This window comes from Lepisma saccharinum, chromosome 22 (assembly GCF_977018435.1).
Source record: "Lepisma saccharinum chromosome 22, izLepSacc3.1, whole genome shotgun sequence".
NCBI classification, from domain to species: Eukaryota; Metazoa; Arthropoda; class Insecta; order Zygentoma; family Lepismatidae; genus Lepisma; species Lepisma saccharinum.
The window spans coordinates 7,264,484-7,286,551 of NC_139250.1; positions in this window are offsets into that span (position 1 = coordinate 7,264,484).

Consider the following 22,068-nt stretch of genomic DNA (forward strand, 5'->3'; position numbering starts at 1 on the left):
TTTAAAGGAAGGTTTCGGTACTCTTCAAGTTGGTTTGTTATTATTATTTATTATTGTTTTAATCGGAAGAACTACTCTAAATGCCGCGGTGGCTCAGTCGGTAACGCGTCTGACTACCATGCGCAAGGTCCCGGGTTCGATCCCCGGCCGGTTCAAATCCGGGAACTTTTCTAACGGTGGAAGCGGGCCCGGCGTCCACCCAGCGTCGAATAACATGGGTACCTGGGGGAAACCCTGGGGGGGGGGGTAAAGGCGGTCAGGGGCGTGATGCTGATCACATCACCCCCACTCACGACCGGATCAAGAAAGTGTGGGGCGTTACCCCCACACCCCCTATACGCCTTCATGGCGTGGTGCTATGCACAGGGGAACGCTTTACCTTTTTTTACTCTAAATGCTGTGGTAATAGTGTTGCCCACGAGACGAGACAGGCCAAAGTCCAGTTCCGAGACGAGACTTTGGACTGTCTCGTCTCGTGGAAATGCTGTCTCGTCTCGAAAATATTCGTTTGTCTCATGACACATGGTCAATCTCGTCTCGTCTCGAATTTTTAAAAGCCTGTCCCGTCTCGTCCCGTGGACAACACTATGTGGTATGCTCGAAATGATGATGCATCCATATAAACAAACATATTTCTTTCGTTAAAATAAAATGTCTTTAGTTTTATTCTCACCTATAAAAAAGATGGCGGTACTGCATATGATTGTGCCCACCTCCGTGGAAGGTGGTTATCACAGCGCACTACGACGCTAGGGTTACTGGGTTCTAATCCTGGTCTGGGCATGAGTGTTCTTTCATCAATTTGAGCATATCATCACTCATCCTCATCTTCGCGATTAGCCAAACGACAAAATCAATCAATCAATTCAAACAGAGACCCTGGCGTCATAGTGCGCCGTGCTAACCACTTCGCCACGGAGGGAGGCATATGAACTTTGTATGTTGATCAAAAATTACAGAAGAAGTTCTTTGGTGAGAGTCAATGGATTATCATGATGTAACAAGTGATATTTCATCAAGCAACACATGAGACGTTACTCACGGTTTAACTGGAACCACAATTCGCATGTCAACTCGATTTCATGCTCTTAAAGTGCGGTGACCTTACCTTGAGAGCTGGCACGTATCTAGAAACATGTTTCGGGGGGGAGGGTCCGAACCAAGTGTCTCAGGAATAATAATAATAATAATTCTTAAATTAAAATAATTATATTAAATCAAATTAATGCTAATTAAAATACATAATATTATTATTACACGAATAGGTAAAAAGACTGCATAAGAACATAGATATAACAGCGCATATTCATTACGTACCTTACCTGTAGTTAAAATGGGAATAATTTACATAAAGACAAGTGCCCTGGCAATGAAATTAATGTCAAATACATGAATAATTGAATATTTATCGAATAACAAAAATGATGTTACATGTAGTTGGAGAAAAGCAAGTTTCTAATTAATATTTTATGCATATTATTTTGAGTAGTAGTGTACATAAATCTTTTTTGCTACTGTCATTCAAAGCCGTGTGATCCCAATATAATCCTTGCCTTCTAAAAAGTTCAGAGGAAATTAATAACTATCGATTATGCAACAAATGCTAATATTTTCATTACTTAATTTTAGTACTTGGTGACTCTTTCGGGGGGTCCGGACCCCTGCACCCCCCTAAATATGTCCTTGCTTGAGAGGTAAGAAAAAGCACCCGGGGTGGCTTCAGGGCCGTGCTGTCGTCCGTGAGTAGCACCAAAACCTTAATTTCGATTATAAGAGTAGCTATTTATTTTATTATTAATTAATTTTAAAATAATTATTACAAACCCAATACTTCATTAGAAAGAAAAACACGGGATGGAAAGAAAGAAGTTTCAGGAAAGGAAAATAGATGGCAGCACAAGGTAAAAGAATATAAATAACTTATAATTGCAGGATAAGTATATCGATTTAGTGAAAGTGGAGGTACAATAAAAAACTGTTAAAAATATGACGCAATGTATAAAACATAGATAATATATGGAAAGGAAAATAGAAGTGGTTTCCATCATTCATTATGTTCAAGCCTATAGACAGTTGTTAGGCATGCATAAAGAAGTACTCAACGACACAAAAATTTGGGGAAACTAGAAGGATGGAATGCTTTCCGATGCTACAGCTAAATAAGGCGCTTGTTTTCATTGCTACCATTCCTACAAGTAGGATTAATTTAACATAATACATACATTGCAATTTGTATACCAATATAAACTAAGAGATTAATGTTATTTTGATATCATTATGTAGGTATTAATAAATGCGTACCTACAATAAATGTATTATTTAGCAGTAAAACTGAAATTATTTAAAAATAGGGCTATTTTTGCTTATTTAAAACCAGCACCCCCTCCTTTTTCTACGCTTCTCCTTGCCTCCTCCCAGAACAATGGTGAGAAGAAGGCAAGTCTGAAAGAACAGAAACCTACACCTGTCAAACACGTGGCACATGCGCTGTTCCTCAACTTTAGAACTTAATCAACACGATTCTGCATCCAGGTGCCATATCAGAGATCCACGGGGAGCCTCCCATTCCACCCGTAAAAACGCCAGGAAGAAAGGATCCGCTTGCGATTCGGCTGAATATGCAATTAATGAGGTCTGACACGCGTATCCGTCGGTTGTGGTGTTCTGTGGATGCCTTTATCCGCTGGATCTAATTCTTAATGAACCGTTTCGCGGCGCCATGATAGGGCCAACACCCCACCTTCTCAATTGGATACTCGCGCTAGCGTCGCTGACTGGACATGAAAGGAACAAGGCTCAATTGTGCGAGGAGGTAATGCCTGCAGGTGCATTTAGATATCCTCATTGTTGCAATGACCGAAGAACGTCTTATCTACATCCGCGATTGTTGAGTGATAGGCTTTTCAGGAAAACAATCCGCCACAACAATGAATATTTCTAGAAGAGCTTATAGTGAGTTTTCAAACCTAAACGGTAAGCGCCACGCACCAAGGGGTTTCATACCACGACACTGGCCGCTATAGTCTGTAGAAAACCATACACTGCGCATGCGCGAAGAATAGAACGAGGCGACGCGATGAACGTTATAGAGAAAACGACCAAGCCCGAGTCACAAGCGACACGTGCAGCTTTTCGTGTCGCTTCGGTCTGAAAAAAAGCTCCCTAAGGGAGAATTCACACCGAAATGTCACGCGACACATGCCGCTTGGAAACGAGCCAATCAGCAGTAACGTTTCATACCGTAGCGGCATGACAGACCATACAATCTGATTGGTGAAATCCTCAAGCGACACGTGTCGCCTGTCACTTGTTGCTTTGGTGCAAAATCTCCTTGAGAGGATATCAGTGGTCGAGCGCGTTGTTTAATGGACCTAAGATCGGGTCACCGAGGGCCACAAGTTTAAACCCTGGCGTGGATACATCGCGTGGATGTTTGTGAGAGTCCTTACATCAATATCGTCTTATCATCCTCGTCGTCCAATTGGACAAAATTTGCAGAAAAGTAATGTTAAATAAGGAAATATAAAATATATAATGTATGTTACAGCCTAATACATACATAACACACACACACACACACACACACACACACACACACATATATATATATATATATATATATGGGAGTCCATAAAGTCCTGCAAAAAACTAAAACTCTATAACTTGAAAACTATTAAGTTTATTAACAAATTACTTTGTGTGTACTTACAGCAAGGTTCAAAGTTTATTTCCTGCTTGTTAGGTTCATCGCTAAACCTCCAATTGTGCACCATTCACGTCCAAACACTGTTGCAGTCTTTTTGTGAAACCGAGAATTGCGTGCTGACGGTGCTCTCCTGGGATATTCAGAATCACATCTCTTATTTTTTCTTTTAGGTCATCCAGATTAGCTGGTTTCTGTGAATACACCTCGGTTTTTACATGTCCCCACAACCAATAATCGCAAGATGTTAAGTATGGTGATCTTGCAGGCCAAGGTGTGGGCCCTCTTCGGCCAATACATCTACCTGTAAATTGTTCGTAAAGAAACTGCATTCTCATGTCACAGTCTTCGTCTTTCAGATCGTGTACAAATTTTAACGGGCCTTCACCTTCTTGCGTACGATCTTGTGTAATGTTGACTTCGGTATTCCCAGTTCTAGTGATCTTCGTTTCAGCGATTTCAATGCACGCTGTCCTGCACTGACTGAATCACATCGATCCTGGCCTACCACTGCGTGGCAAATCTGACACACTTCCCGTTGCCTTGAACTTTTCATATCATCTCTTGATACTTGAATTTGCTGGGGGTGGTTTCCCATATGTTGTCTGGAACTTTCTCTGCACTGAAACACAAGATTTTAACTCTGCAAAACCACAGAACACACTGTGCCTTTTCCTGGATGGACGCCATCTTAAGTCACATGATCACGTGATTACCAGTGCAAGCGTTACTGAGCAGTGTGGGCAGAACAAAACTTTAAACTTCCACCCTTCTCACCCAAAAAATGTGTATTGTTAAACCCAACAGCTAAAAAGTTATAGAGTTTTAGTTTTTTGCAGGACTTTATGGACTCCCTGTATATATATATATATATATATATATATATATATATATATATATATATATATATATATATATATATATATATATTCTCAAACTAGAATAAAATGAGTGAAAATTACAACTTACCTCTCCCCTTGTAAATGTATATGAAATATTTGCATCCCTGTAGCCTAATGGTATGGTTGGTTATTTCCTCTTGTGCCTGTTGCTTCTAGAACAAAAGAAAATACACGCAATTAGCTTCATAAACTCCCAAATGTTCAAGTAGAAAAGCAGCAGAAACAGTCAGGCAAGACTTCAATATTGACATAAGAAAACACCATCGATTTCTGGCTTACTGACAGACACTCTATACCTTATGTGCTCGTTGTTTGTGATGACGTGATTCTCGACCAGCAAGTGGAACTTCAAAAGAAGTTCATGTAGAGACCCCTTTACCTAACGGTTAAGAAAGAGCATTGTGGTGAAGGATAGATACTCCACTTATCGTTTCGTTGGTAGAGCAGCGCTGACCAGCCTTGCAAGCACACTTTTCACATCGAGCGATCAACCATCTGTTGCCACCTGAGAAGAACAATTTGCGCGCCGTTTATGGACGCTGATAATAGAGGCATTGAGAAACTATTAACATCCACCGTGCGATTACTTCTTTTCGGCCCGCTTGCTCAAGATGGCCGAAGCGAGAGAGAAAATCGACGGCGAAGGAACGTGGCATCGCAGAGATCAATGAGAAGAGAATTCTGAATCCATAAAAATACTCACACGTGTATGCAAGAAAGAGAGAGGGGATTGGACAAAGAAAGGAGGAGAGAGTGAAATAGAGAGGGAGAGACAAGGACAGAGGGATACAGAGGAAAGATAATGAAGTAGAAAGGAGATAAGAAGAGATAAAGAAACAGAGGGGAAGATTAGGTGATCGATAGGGACAGAGAGAATTAACGGTAAGGAGATAGGTGAAACAGAGGGGAAGAGAAAGTGATCGATAGGGAGAGAGAGAGAATTAAAGGTAAGGAGATAGGTGAAACAGAGGGGAAGAGAAAGTGATCGATAGGGAGAGAGAGAATTAAAGGTAAGGAGATAGGTGAAACAGAGGGGAAGAGAAAGTGATCGATAGGGAGAGAGATAATTAAAGGTAAGGAGATAGGTGAAACAGAGGGGAAGAGAAAGTGATCGATAGGGAGAGAGATAATTAAAGGTAAGGAGATAGGTGAAACAGAGGGGAAGAGAAAGTGATCGATAGGGAGAGAGAATTAAAGGTAAGGAGATAGGTGAAACAGAGGGGAAGAGAAAGTGATCGATAGGGAGAGAGAGAATTAAAGGTAAGGAGATAGGTGAAATAGAGAGGAAGAGAATCGAAGAAGGAGAGAAAAAGAACTAGAGGGAGAGAAAATAAAAGTCAGAAAGAAAATTAAAGAAATGCAGAAAGAGAGATAATAACAGAAGTGAGTAGGACGAATAGAAGAAGAGAACAATAAACAGTGAGACAGAGAGAACGAGAGAAAACAGGAAAACACAGAGATAAAGAGACAGGAGATATAAATATACAGAAAATAGACAGAGGGGAATTGAGAGAGATAAAAAAGAGAAGAGAAGAAAAAGTGAAATAGAGGAAGGATGATATAAATAGAGAAATTGATGCATAGGTAAAAAGGGGAATAGAAAGAAGAGGTAAAAAAATATATTTGAGGCGGGAAGATAAGAGAGAGGAAGAGAGATAGTTACTTCAATTTTGATTATTTTACCTCACTTTTCTACCTCGTGGTTTCATCGCGACAATAAGGAAAATGGACCAAACACAACGATACATCCATGCCTTGACAGGGTTCGAAACTGGGACCTCTGGCTTCTAGTGCGTTACGCTAACCACTCCGCCGCCACGAGAGCCAGAGAAGATGTGAATGGTACATACGTATCCATACTATCAGAGAGCGTTGTGATCATTTCATCTCTCTCTCTCTTGGAGAGCCTAATCAGAAGCATGGGAAGTGTTGCAATATCCATCAACTTTTCGAAACAGGGACCACTGCCCCACATGGAGCATTTTGCCACGAAAAGTTGGCAACACTTCACTTCTGCCCCACATGGAGCATTTTGCCACGAAAAGTTGGCAACACTTCACTTCGCAGCTGCTCATGATCCTCCAGCCATCAAGAGCTCCGCAAACCAACTGAACAGGACACCTACTTAACGGCAAGTCAATTGAGGAGAGGAAGAAGAACGATGTAGACCAATATGAAGACAATAAAGGTGTGAAAAATCACATAGTCACCTTATGCTGTTTGACATAGGAAGAGTGCGTTTGTTTCAAAGGAACATATTCACATGCAGAACACGGAGGCTGGTATATTGACCGGTTTTGGACCACGGAAAATTAACACGTATCGCTAATAGTACAGATTACAAGGAACGGAACATATAAGATGGGTTGCTTATCAGAAGGTATGAATTATTCATGAGATATGGCGCCGGAGAACTGTTATTTCTCGTTAATAGATGGGGTTAGGTGTTAGCTTAGTCAAACTACATTAGCTGTTATGACCTTAATAGCCAAAGATGGTTCTCTCTTTACCACAATATTGCAGCTCATTACTGGCAAATATTCTCAAATTATTTGGTTCAACTCTTTTCTTATTATTTGTCTTTAAGTGTTTCGTGTATGGGACTCCGCCGGACGAAAATATATTTTTATATATTATGGCACCTATGAAGAGATTAGATCAGGAAAATCAAGCCAGGAGATAATTAATTATTAATTTCAATTCATTATACAAAATTTTATCTTTATACCATTAAGTTTATCAAAATGAGAATCTTATCGCCATGTTACAAAATACATGTCTATTTTTTTGGTTACAGATAGGTAGTTATAATATCGATTGTTGTCAATGTATGACTCCCACTAGTCCCGTCTAGTTCGATGCACTTTTTGACACTAGGTGTAGTGCAGGCAGGAGCGTATATTCTAGGCTAGCTAGGCTATCTGCGAAGCCTGAAGCCTAGAAAGTAAATTACTGAAGATAATGGCGATTCTGAAGTTGGCAACCTGAAGTCATAGGAGTTGGCAACCTGAATTCTTAGAAGTTGGCAACTTGAATTTTCATAAGATTGCAACCAGACTACCGTTGGGATGGGAACGTGTCTGCCTTGAAGAAGTCACGAATCAGCCTCTTAGCCTTATCACTTCCTCCATAGCTTAGGACCAGGTGCAGTGGCGTGCCCAAGGGGGGTTGCTGGGGGTTATAACTCCCCACCTTTGACCACGTATTCATAAAAAAGGAATGTCAAAGGCAGGAAAATATGACAAAATGAGGGATGACTACAACACAACCCCTCCCTTCTGACGTCACTAACCAGGTGTCATAGTGAGTTATTCCAGGTCTTAGACTCAGCATACGCCACTGAGTGCAGGTGTGTCCCGGTGTCAGGCTGGTGTAAGGAAATGACGTTCAGCCAAGTAGACGAATAGCGGTGTTTAAGTGCAGGAGATTCAACAAATGCCTGTCTTTTGCTTTAAACGTTCATTTCATTAGTTAGCACGCACCACTAGACCATACACTATACATTACACTGATTGATTGAATTGTTGTTTAAGTCCACTTTTATGCACAGAAAGGCTAATCGGGACTGGACCTACGGTTTAAAGTGGGATCCGAACCACTATGTGCCTCCACCGGGTATCGAACCCGGGATCCCTTGATTACAAGGCGACGCACATTATACTGCTCTAGAACGTACTGCAGGCACCAAATTTACTACTTGACCCCAAATCAACGATGTAGACGAGTCGGTGTTGCGCTGTGGAACGAACTGGACGCGCGACTGCAGCGCACCAGACGGGATCTACAGACAACAGAATCGCACAGGTAACACGAACCTCAACATACGATCTAATACAAGTTGTTAAGTGCAAAACAATTACGGAAAAGACTGCTAACAGTTAAGAGATAGCTTCCAAACTTGCCTTCTTTTCCCCGATAAACGCCTCAACCGCTGTCCTTCCCTAAGAGAGAGAATAATTGGAAACGACCGTTTTCATTGGTCGCACGACGCTGCTCCCCAATTATCCAATTTCCTTCTCAGCTTTTTTCCACTGAGCCTGAGACACGAAAGTGATTCGCCACATTTGACACGGACAGAAGCGACTGCCTTCCAACAAACTACCTTGTTGCACATTATTTAATTGCGTGCACCCGAGTGTTGCCAACTACAAGTGTAGTGTTGCCAACTACATATAGTTGTTTTCTTGCTCATTTATTATTTCTATGACGGTTAGGCTGTGGAGTTTCTTTTACAAATTAGCCATGTTTTTGCATTATATTTGTTCATACATTCATACGAGTGCCTCAGTGATTAGTGTAACGCAATGCCAGATGTCCAAGTTCGAAATCTGTGTAAGGGATGGATGTGTTATTGTGGTTGCTCCATCATTCATTTCATTATTCTTGTACGGTCAACAGCAATAAAAATGGAACACTTAGATCCTGAAATACCAGCAAAACTGGTGAGAAGATGCAATGGATGAAAGGACAATCAGAAACACAAATGGATAGAACACAGCACGAGCCTCACAGATGATTATACTGGCAGTAAGCCTAGTCGCCAGAACCTCATTAGTCTGCAACAATTCAGTGTAGGGTGTACTAAGTAGAAGAGAGATCATACACTACGCTTCGACGTCCGTGGCGGAGTGGTTAGCATAGCGCGCTACAACGCCATAGCTTGTGGGTTCCAATCCCGGCCTGGGCGTGTGCGTTCTTTGTGACTGTCCCTTCATCAATTCCACGTCATCACTTGTCCGCATAGTCGCGATTAGCCAAAAGTGCCAAAAAGCGACACTAAAAAACAGAAATTAAAATATATAATTTGTAAAAGAAAAGTAGAATATTATGTAAAAAATAGGGCAGAAGCAACTAGGAATAACGATTTTAAAACATTAAGATTTGAATATTTCGGTATTCATACTAAAAATGTATATAGCTGGGTGCTACATACTACAAAGCCCTAGAGTGATAATCAAAAACCCCTTCAGAATCAATGAAGACTGAACACAAGTCATATCATACCATAATCTTCAGTCTTCTTCAGTCAACATTGTAGCAGAACAATTTAACCAAGACCTAGACCTGAAACTCCTTAGTTGGAAACACTGCAGTAACCAGCTGCTACAATTATCTCATAGCGCCCCCTCCTCCCTTTTCTGTGAGTTCGTGGGAGGAGAGAGGGAGAAATCGAGCGAGATGGAAAGAAAAGAAGCAAAAACCGTTGTGGAGTGTTTAAAAACCTGAAGAGCCATTCAAGCCTTTCCAATTCAACACCTCCGGTACTGAAAACTCATAAAACAATTTATACTTCCAGCCAGTCTGAAAGCCTACAGAGCAATTATCAAGTTTTTGCTCTTCGTGGTGGAAAGAGGTTTCATATGCCCAAGAAAGAATATTAGGACAAGTCCAGTTTTTCCATTGCTTCTCTGCACAGTAGGGGGATGTTTAAAGCCATTGATCATAATAGCTAAGATATTAGTAGGGGCAAGAACTAAGAGGAAGAATCAGCTTGAAGTTGTCCATTACAATACTTGTTTTACGAAATGTAGGATAATTGGGTAATAGTTAGATTGTTATGCAAATTGGATACGGTACATAATTTTTTTCTAATTCTCCATCATCTGTCTTCCTTTCACGTATTAGAAAACCGTTACGCTTGACCGCTTATGTACACAGTCACAAATATTTTTAAACGAATCTCTAATTTCATTACATGCTGCTGTATTATCATGTTTTAGAGGTGAAGTACATTCAGATTCATTGTTACTCAATTGTCACAGTTTTCTAACAATAATAATAACATGAGGTACCTTGAAAGATGGAAAACTAAGTCGAAGCTACAACGTATCATATCTTTTATTAACTTAGCGGTGGGCACATAAGACGTCAAGAACAATACAATCATTCAAAGTGTTAAACTAGCTTCCAGTAAAAAGAAACTGTTTGTAGGGAATTTTGCTAAGTATAATGCAGGTTATATGAATGTGTGAAAAACCATAACGGTACAATTAACATTTTGTGTGTTCGGAGAAAAAAAATGCTTTTATACATTTGAATGTTTAGGCTCTTTAATGTTACAGTTTGTATCATAAAATAAAAAATGAAATATATGCAATACACTTGACGGTAGCTACTCACTTCATCCTCTCTGCTATTCAAAAGTATGAGCCTGTTCTGTGCCCAAAGTGCACAACTCATTTTTTATTTTTACAAAAATGTCATACGTTATGGTTTTCACTCATTCATATTGGAATTTTAAATACTGATAAAACAAAAATGCAAATGGCGGCGGTTAGGAAACATTAGTTTAGTTATAAGCTATCGTATGTAAGTGCCTTGATATGTGAAGTTAGAAAAATATACACTTACCACATTGACAACACATGCAAAACAAGCAATACTAGATATTTCTGCACCATTATTTTTTTTTGTATCTTATAATGTACCTTGAAATTGTGCAAAGGGAAGACCTTGACAAATCGAAGATTTATCAACGTTGTACGAAATCAGTGGTACCAGTACGTACTTTCAAGTATGTTCCATACGGGAAGAAAAATAACCCTGAGCCAATTTTATTTGATCACTTCGTAACGTGGCCCGATTTATAAAAACTGATTGTGTCTGAGGCTGTCTAAGATTTCAAATATTATGATGTCAACCGGTTGGTTAATTATAATGTTCTTGCTTCCTTACAACGTGTCGTTCAAGAATTTAAAGAAAAACGACAACCTCTGTTCCAGCACAAGTACAGTACATTCCCTGAAAACGCATAGAACGAAGAAAAAAATATTAAAATAACGATGGACAATTTGCCTACTGTTATTTTTTAGGTTAATTGTACACTCCTGTTCACGTAAAGTGGCACATACTTCAACTATTCAAGCCTATAAAATGTGCCAGTATATATGAACAGCAGAGTACAACTGCATGCGAGGAAAACAGCAGTGTGTTTCTTCACGAATCTGTACAACTGCACACGACCTACGGCAAAAATAAAATGTACGTCTGATTTGACTCAATCTTACATAGATATCAACAAGCACCAAGCGTGCATTTAGCCGATTGTGGCACAAAAGAAGAGCGTTAGGCAAAGTACAAGTTAGAACTGGAGAAGTGATTGCCTCTGAGCTTGTGAGTTTAATATTGTTATGCAGAAAGCTTTATTCTGTTCTTGCCAGACGGCAGGTGTTGAGGATTAGCGGGTAGAGGTCTTACCCTGCCAGAATGAAGCTTACAACTTGTCACACCAAAGTTATCTATAGAGGGTGGCTTTTTGTTTACGAAATATTGTCCATTCTTATTTTGCATATGAATCATGGATCTTCTCTACATAGTTTCAGTAATTTATTCTAATCAAGGGCGCCCGCAAAGGGGAGGCAGAGGGCACTTGTAATTTAGCCGTGGGCTTGTGAACGTATGTTATCTGGGATAACTTTATGTACTTCAAATTTTGAAATTGTAGCGTGAAAACATAAACGAGGGGTGCCGACGCGTAAAGATAGAAACGTTACTTTCAATAACGAGAATTAGGAACAATAGCACCTTCCTCTGTAATAAAACCAAAGCATTTCTGTTATTTATTCGTGTTATGTTGTGTACGAACATGTACTGCGTGCCCCTTTACAGCCTCCGCTTTTAACCTAGGTAAAGAGATTTTAGTCCTCGGGTAGAGGGAGATTATTTCCATAACATCTTTGGCTGTTATGCATTTGAAGCTTCGGAACGAGTCACAACTCTCGAAGCAGCCAATCAACGAAGCGAGCCGCTGACGTCATCTCAACCCAGAACCTATCGTTAAGCCCCCTGCTCAGGCTCTACACGCCCACTAGGCTCGCTAGACAGACTCGCGTAGTCCGCTGGAGATGTTCCGAAAGTAATTCGGCTATACACGTTTTGATTTTAGTTACGGGAAGGGCCAATTAAGTGACGGGTGCACCTATACATGTACATACTTATTAGTGCCTGAAACTTAACTACAAATGCTGAGAGCTGTATTCGTGCAATGTACCATAATACCACAGAAACAATAGCAACCATGTCTCGATCTTTAGCCCACACCTTACTTTTTTTTTTTTTTTTTTTTTTTTTTTTTACAGGTGACGAAAGCCCTGCTGTTAACATACGTTCACAAGCCCACGGCTAAATTACACCACTTCATTACCTTAACCCGCCACCCATTCATTGTTTTAATATTCAATTACCATTATCTCAGAATTAACTTCAATTATCGACTGTTAAAGGTTTTGTCCCTGAGGGCAAAATTAATTGAAAGATTTTATTTCCCTTTTTCGAAATTAATACCCTCGGTAAGTGAATACGAGGGAACGTATATTGGCATAGAATAAGAGGGCGGTGCAGATATCTTGTACTGGAAAGGTAATGAAAAGGATAAATTTATAGTTCTCTTCGCTGTGCAGTGCGTGAGCTGCAAACATTCCTTTCTCATTTTCTTATCTTTCGTCTTCCTCTTCTGCTCTGCACATAAAGTAGTCTGTGGTGATTTAGTGTTGCCAGGGGTCTTCTGCCGTGTTTACTTGCCTGTGTCTATCAGCAAACATGATCTACAGAACTAATTTGTTGGCGCTGTGTTATTTACCAGTTGGTGAAACTTATGTATTGGTTGTTTGTTTTATCCTGCCCTCTTGTGCTTTTTTTTTCTCTTTGCTTTGATGGTGGCTGAGTGGAATGAGTGGTCTTACACCACAGACATTGGTGGTAAACCCTTCCACAGCCGATACCCAAAGATGTATATTCATGTTCTTCTACAAAGGAGGTGGAGTCACTGGCATTGAGGGGGTGGCAGCACTGCGGACCTCCCAATTGCACGTCGAAAAACAGCTCGCACGATTATTGAATAATTGCCAAAGGAATAATAAATATTCCTTGCATGGCTGCTTCACAAACTTAACGAAAGAAATGTGGAAATGAAAACATTACAGTGGCCTCAAAGTAGCGAGCGATGGAGTGAGCTAGATATGAACTACCTTTGCTCACAGATCAATTATTTGAAGATGTATAGGTTTGTACAGTCTATACTAGCGCCAGTGTTGCAGTATTTATTTTCCAAGTCGTAAAGATTTCACAGATATGTAGTACTAGACTGGAAATGTCTATCCATTAATCATTGAGTCAACATGTGAAGGAGCAAAATTAAATCAGGGCGACCCTAATATGTCCCTCGAGAGCATTATCATGTTAGTTTTCTCCAATTTCTTTTCCGGAATTTGCCGTTTACTACAATGTTTTAATACTTGAACCGAAATTAGCGTGGACGTCATGAAAGTTCTGGATACAGCACACAGCGTGGTACGTCGCCAGGGGTCTTGGGTTCGAATCCCGACCTGGGCATGGGTGTGAGTGTCTCTTCATCAATTTCATCACATCATTGCTCATCCTGATCTTCGCGATTAGACAAAAAGTGTCAGAAAAGCAAAGTAAAAGTAAAATCAAGCAAAGCAATGAACTATGGATGCATTCCTTCCACTCTGATGTTAGATGTCTGTGGTTATCCACAGATCTTATACTCGAAGATTTGCTTGTCTATATACTGTTGAATATTTATAGCGAAACTGTTGCAATATTATCTTGCTGAATTCAGAAACTTTAGTTGCAGTGGATTTAAAATTATGTCGTGTTGGTCTACTGACAGGCTGTATGTAAACACCATAGAAAGAAGCAGAAAGCATTGTTGTTATATCCACCTATAGAGTTTAATAATTGATGGTCAATAGTTCAGAACAGATACTGCATTTGACAATAGTTTTCAGATAAAGAGGTGAGAAAATGTCAGCAAGAAGAATCACATCACCAAATCACAGTGGCGTGCGGTGACATTTTCCGTTGGGGAAGCAGATCCCGAAAAATTAAGAAAACCAAGAATTCATTGCTTCTACATGGTACGTTATAATGAAAAAAAATAGCACTCTACCTGATACTGTTTCCATAACGTCTAAGGGAAAGATGAATGTCCTTGCGAAGTTCTTCATTTTTTTGAATTTCAGTTGGTCTGTTGTCAAACGTATTTAATGCAACAGACGATCGCGGATGATTGAAACAATTTTCAAGATTTTCATACATTGCAATATTCACAAATCCATTTTGGCACCACGCAGTTCTTCCCGTAGTAAATAGTAAACAATGCCAACACTAAAGGTTTTGAAGCAAACAAATAGAAATTCGCCCGCCTAAAAAGCCATAACTTTTCACCTCGCAAAGCGCTTGAGAAAGTGTGACCGCGGCCAGCGAGTTTTACTAACTCTATTTGGCGGATGTGTTCATGGACATGTTAGCTGTCTTAATAGACCGAACGCTCGGAAACGTTTATCTTCACATAGAACATGTCATGTATGTCAGCAATCATATTTTTGTGTTTCTCCTGTGTTTTGAAACTTTATAGTTTATTTATGAATATAAATTTTAACTAGCTTGGTGGATATGCTACATCGCTGACAGTATACAGTACACTTGGACACTTAATCGTGCAGTTCGCAACACTGAGGACATCAGCAGGCTGACCGATGGCGCTCTCTGCTTTCTTCCAGCCCTTACGGGTTGGAAAACAAGCTTTGTCTCCACACAACGTCCCCTCCAATTGGATCCCTGAAGGTCGCCGGGGTATTTTTCGGGTTTCTGATGGCATTGCCAGGGTGGTGATACTACGCAGATGTTTTGTAAACAGGCCGCGAGAGGTTGTTGATGGCCCCATATCGGAAAAGGGCGAACCTTGGGCGCTTGCAGGTTGATATTCTGTTGAGGCAACCCGGAAGACATAATGAGATTCCAAAAGTTAAAGAATTAATTTGTAACAGTTATGCTGTGTGCCACCACTGCTGGCCTTGCTGTACCGGAGTGCACGCGCATGCCAAATCATAAGTGGGGAGACAGTTAAACTGTAAAAAAAAAAAAAAAATACACTTTCTGCACACTTCCTAGAAACTACTTTTGATCACTTCTTGTACACATTAAATGTGCACAAGAAGTGTACAAAAAGTGCAGCAAAAGAAGTGTACAGGAAGTGCGCAAGAAGTGCTTCCAATATAAAGGTGTCCCAAAAGTGTGCTGCAGAAACTACTTTTGATCACTTCTGGTACACTTTACACATTTGGAACACTTGTGAAAATACTTGAGCGACACTTCTTGCACACATGAGATATATCACAATTCAGTACTCATACTTAGTTTCTAGAATAAAAATACAGTTGACTCACATTTAACTTGACAATTGAAGGAGGAAAAAGCAACAACTTTCAACTGTGAACCTTACATTTTGTGTGATGAGTGTTTGTTTTTCTGCGACGCTTTTTTTTTTTTTTTTTTTTTTTTGTCCTCGTTTTCCATTTAGAAGGCTACACCTTCCCTTTGGTAAGTGAATTGTTTTCATAAATGTTTTCCCTTGCAAGGTGATGGTCTAAGTGTGTTTTCAGTATTGAAGTGGTACAAATTTACTTATTCTGGGGGTAGTTCACTTAGATGTTATTTATTCAGTAGTGGGAAAATTACTTGTTAGGAAAGTAATAATTTGCTATGGTGCGGCATGTGTTGGATATATCACGTGCCGTAGTTCCGGAGGATGATGGATTATATACAGCTGATAATCAGGATGCTGTGGATCTATCAGGAAGGTATACATGGTTAAGAGATGCTGTAATGGTGTGCAGTGGTAAGTGGGAAGGCAGTCGTGTAGAGCATCTTCGTACATTGTGCTGAGAAGTTGTGGATGGTGCGAGTTCATTCGACCAGTTATATATTTGTGACGGATGGCTTCGATGTGGGTTGTGATTTCCGGGAAGGTTATTCGCTCGTACAGTAGTCGTGTAGGACTTGGTAGGACTACTCTGAAGGCCAAACGAAGAGCATGTCTTTCCATAACTTGTAGTTTGTGATAGAATGAGTCTGGGGCTGATATCCATGCAGTGTGGCCGTAAATAATTGCTGGTCGAAGGAAAGCCTTGTAGGTATGTAGGACAACCTGGGAGTTGAGTCCCCAGGATGTTCCAATTAGCCGTTTGAGCAAGCTCAGACGATTTGTAGCTTTTTGGACGATGTTGAGCAATTGAGGTTTCCATGTTAGCTTGGAGTCAAATATGACTCCTAGGTATTTTGCAGTGGTGGCAGGCAGAATTGGCGTTCCCCGTATTTTGATGTTTAATAATGTTGGGTTCCTTTGGATCTTCGAGCGACAGCCTGTCTGTAGAAACACCAATGCTTGTGTTTTGAGAGCATTTATTGTGAGACGCCATGTGTCACACCATCTTTGGAAGGAGTTTATAGCTGGTTGGAGAGTTTTGTTTATAGCTTGGATGGTTGAACAACAGGCGAGAAATGCGGTGTCGTCAGCGAATTGGTAGATAGAAACTTGTGGGGTTTTTGGCATATCGGCAACGTATAGTATGTAGAGTAATGGTGATAAAGCAGCACCCTGTGGAACGCCAGAGTAAGGGAAAATGGGGTATGACATCGCTCCATTTACAGTGACATAAGCGACCCTATTTGTTAGAAAGCTGTGTACTAATCTGACATAGCAAAGCGGTAGTTGAAATTTATGGAGCTTGTAGATGAGTCCAGTATGCCATACTTTGTCAAATGCTTTCTCCAGGTCGAATAGTACTAGACAGGATGGTTTGGATGTGTTGAAGTGATTTGTGATGCGAGTCGTTAGTTTTAACAAATTATCAAGCACACTGTGTTGAGGTCTAAAGCCTGCTTGGTGCGACGGAAGTAAACTGTGTGCTTGTAAGTGCATGTGTATGCGTCGAACAATAATGCGTTCGAATATTTTGCTAAATGTTGATGTGAGCTGAATAGGTCGATAGTTTGTGGGGTTGGTACTATCTTTGTGTGGCTTTGGAAACATTAGAACTTTCGAAATCTTCCAGTCTGTCGGGTAGTGTCCTGTGCGGAGGATAAAATTGTATATAATAGCCAGAAAGGACAGCAATGCAAGCGGGGCCTGTTTGATCAATACGTATGTGATATTGTCCAAGCCGGGAGCGGTGTTTCTCTTCCTACGCACAGTATTGATAATATCGTCTGTTGTAATAGGAACAGTTAGAGCATTATTAGGATCAATATCGTGCGTATTGCTGGGTTGCAGTTGCCTGTTATTGGGGTTGGTGACTCTGTCAATTTTGGTCAGGAGGCGGAGATTTGGAGCTAATTGTGGTGTTGGAGTGAAAGTGTCTTGCAAGACATTTGCGAAGGCATAAGCTTTTTCAGTGTCTGTGTTTAGAGCTGCGTCCTTGATTGTTATCGGATAAGGAGTACTACTGGATTGTCCAGTGAGCACCTTGAAACGTTTCCAGTATTTTGTGGGATGGCTTTCGTCACTCAATTGGTTGCACGTTTCAATCCATCGACGTTGTTTATAAGCTTTTATATAGTTATGAACTGTACGCAGCCATTGACGGTGTAAGTTAAGGGATTCGGGATTTCTGGTCTGGAGGTAGTCCCTGTATGCTCGTCGTGATGCTGTGATTAGGTGAAGATATTGCGGAGGTAGCTTTGGTTTGTAACTATTGAGAGTGGTCGTAGGTATGTTAGTGGTTGCCGCACTGGTAATCTGAGCAGTAAGATGTTCCACCGCCGTATCGAGTTCCTCTGAATTGTTTGGTGGTGGATGCGGGTGAGAAAAAGCATTCTGTAGCTTTTCACTATATGCCTCCCAGTTCGCTTTGTTGTAACACCAGATTTTTCGAGGTTGTATTGTACTGCTCGTATTGCGGTTACCAAGATTTAAGGTAATTTTCACTGGGTCATGGTCACTGCCGATGGAATCCAGCACAGATATGTTCAAGCAGGCACTTAGAGATGTTGATGTTATAACAACGTCAGGGGTAGTGTTACTTATGGGACGTGTGGCTCTGGGCAGTACATGGAATTCTGCTGTAGTGTTTTGGTCCAGAAATTGTAAAAAGTTTGTTTTGTCTTGCATGCTACGACTATGATAATTGATGTCCGCTGCTATGATATAATGTTTGCTAAGGGTTTGGATATGTTGAAAGAATTGGTATGGAATAGTCTCCCCTGGTCTTACATAGATGGTAGCAAAAGTAACGACCCGGGATGGAAAATAGATGGTACTAGCAGTATGTTCTGGCAAGTGGAAGTTTGGTGGGAAGGTAACTGTTCGATATGGTAATTTTCTATCTACTCCAATTGCTGTGCCGCCGTTTACTCTTAAGCCCGGCGGACCATCGTGGCGTAAGATGTTGTATGGTGGAATATGACAGATCATTTTTGGAGCAAGATAGGTTTCGTTTAGCGCAAAGCAGTGAACAGATTCTTCCAAAAGCAGGTGTTGCAATAAAGCTTTTCGTTTAGAAACGGATCGGATATTTAAAAATAGAAAATTATACATATTCCGTACTGCCATATTCAAAACCTTAAACCGCAGTTTCCAAGTGGGATATGTGGAAATGCACATGAGGACCAGAGTATGTTGCATGGAGTTGCAAGTTGAAAATTGTTTTTGCAGATGCTGTTACTTGGGTTAATATGTGCGTTCTTAAAAATGGGTGCACATTTTGGAGAGTCAGGGTGAAGAAACGTATTAGATCTTCCACTGTTACTGGATGTCGTAGTGAATTGTCAGGTTCTGTAGCAGTGTCATTGGTGCGCAGGGGAACTGTTAGATCAGGGTGTTCAGGTATTGCATCTGGCTTGGCTTTGCATTTGTAACTGTATGTAGGATGGTTTTCCGTACATGTGACACATTTTGGTGCAGCAGTTTGGTTTTGACATTCTCTGGTTGAATGGGGTCCTGAACAGTATCCGCATTTATCTCGGTTTGGACATGCAGCAGTAGTGTGCTTGTTATACTGTTGGCATTTTTCGCACCGCAATGGAAGAGGTTGTTGAGAACGGGATGGTTCAACTTTGTACCTGCGTCTGTATATGTATGCTCCACTGTGTAGTAGGGTGTCTACAGCATTTTGTGAGTCTGTTAGGACCCGCACCATGTATGTGGGTCCGTTGTTATTGCGAATACGGATACATTTGCGGATTTGTACACCTTCGCATTCCAGTTCCTCAAAAATCTCTTCGTCTGTTAGACTAGGTTCTACACCCCTGATGACAACTGATAGTAGTGGGGATTTATGTGGTGGTGGTGGTTGTTTTTGAATGGAAGCATTTAGTGTTTGGATGTTTGCTTTGGCTCCATATATTTCAAAAGAAGCTTTGTTTCTAATTAGTTTTGCAAAGTCTGGATCTGGTGATTTCAATATGATGCCATTACGGGTGAACAGTATTTGTGCAATTTGTGCCCTTGGTACATACTTAGATGTTTGTTGGAACACATGTTTTGCTGTATTGAATTTGGTGTCGTAATTGGTGAGCAGGAAGTTGTATAAGCTGTTATCCTGTTGTTTGGATTTTAGTTGGGTTGCATGAGCTGTATTTCCTGTATCTCGTTTAATTGGTGATCTAGATCGTTGACGTTGAGGTAGAGGTAATCCTTCATAGGAATTGCGACGTCGGTGTTTTGTGGAATAGCTGGACGTTTGCATTGGATCATTGGTACTTCGTGAATCGAGCATCGTCTCGGAGTTTGGACCGTCCGTCCGTTTAGTACCTCCGGTGAAGGTTTTCACCCCTTCTCGCTGTCGTAGCAGCGTTGCAGGAAGACCATGATGCATATCAGAAGACCACAACCGTGAGTTGTTTATATGATCCAATAGAACAAACGCAAATCCTATGGGAAAAGAGGCACAAACTCAAACCAACTGACAACTCAATCCAATGAAGCGAATCCAAATTCCAAGCTAATTGTAGAGCCCAAGACAAAAGAAGAGGAAGGATGAAGGTAGTAAGGGAAAACAGTTTCAAAAAATAGTGCAAGTCGTATGTCTGCTCCACTCAACGTGTTCAACCAAAAAGGTTCCTCGCAATCACCTAACCACCGTATAGGCACAATTGGTACCGTTTGTCCGTTCCAGACTTACGGCTTCCACCTGGAATAATTGGCCCACGATGCGTGACACAAGAGAGACCGACTTACGATTACCTATACCTGATGATCTCTGCGACGCTTTTTTTTTTTTTTTTTTTTTTTTTTTTTTTTTTTTTTTTGTCCTCGTTTTCCATTTAGAAGGCTACACCTTCTCTTTGGTAAGTGAATTGTTTTCATAAATGTTTTCCCTTGCAAGGTGATGGTCTAAGTGTGTTTTCAGTATTGAAGTGGTACAAATTTACTTATTCTGGGGGTAGTTCACTTAGATGTTATTTATTCAGTAGTGGGAAAATTACTTGTTAGGAAAGTAATAATTTGCTATGGTGCGGCATGTGTTGGATATATCACGTGCCGTAGTTCTGGAGGATGATGGATTATATACAGCTGATAATCAGGATGCTGTGGATCTATCAGGAAGGTATACATGGTTAAGAGATGCTGTAGTGGTGTGCAGTGGTAAGTGGGAAGGCAGTCGTGTAGAGCATCTTCGTACATTGTGCTGAGAAGTTGTGGATGGTGCGAGTTCATTCGACCAGTTATATATTTGTGACGGATGGCTTCGATGTGGGTTGTGATTTCGGGAAAGGTTATTCGCTCGTACAGTAGTCGTGTAGGACTTGGTAGGACTACTCTGAAGGCCAAACGAAGAGCATGTCTTTCCAGAACTTGTAGTTTGTGATAGAATGAGTCTGGCGCTGATATCCATGCAGTGTGGCCGTAAATTATTGCTGGTCGAAGGAAAGACTTGTAGGTATGTAGGACAACCTGGGAGTTGAGTCCCCAGGATGTTCCAATTAGCCGTTTGAGCAAGCTCAGACGATTTGTAGCTTTTTGGACGATGTTGAGCAATTGAGGTTTCCAGGTTAGCTTGGAGTCAAATATGACTCCTAGGTATTTTGCAGTGGTGGCAGGCAGAATTGGCGTTCCCCGTATTTTGATGTTTAATAATGTTGGGTTCCTTTGGATCTTCGAGCGACAGCCTGTCTGTAGAAACACCAATGCTTGTGTTTTGAGAGCATTTATTGTGAGACGCCATGTGTCACACCATCTTTGGAAGGAGTTTATAGCTGGTTGGAGAGTTTTGTTTATAGCTTGGATGGTTGAACAACAGGCGAGAAATGCGGTGTCGTCAGCGAATTGGTAGATAGAAACTTGTGGGGGTTTTGGCATATCGGCAACGTATAGTATGTAGAGTAATGGTGATAAAGCAGCACCCTGTGGAACGCCAGGGTAAGGGAAAATGGGGTATGACATCGCTCCATTTACAGTGACATAAGCGACCCTATTTGTTAGAAAGCTGTGTACTAATCTGACATAGCAAAGCGGTAGTTGAAATTTATGGAGCTTGTAGATGAGTCCAGTATGCCATACTTTGTCAAATGCTTTCTCCAGGTCGAATAGTACTAGACAGGATGGTTTGGATGTGTTGAAGTGATTTGTGATGCGAGTCGTTAGTTTTAACAAATTATCAAGGACACTGTGTTGAGGTCTAAAGCCTGCTTGGTGCGACGGAAGTAAACCGTGTGCTTGTA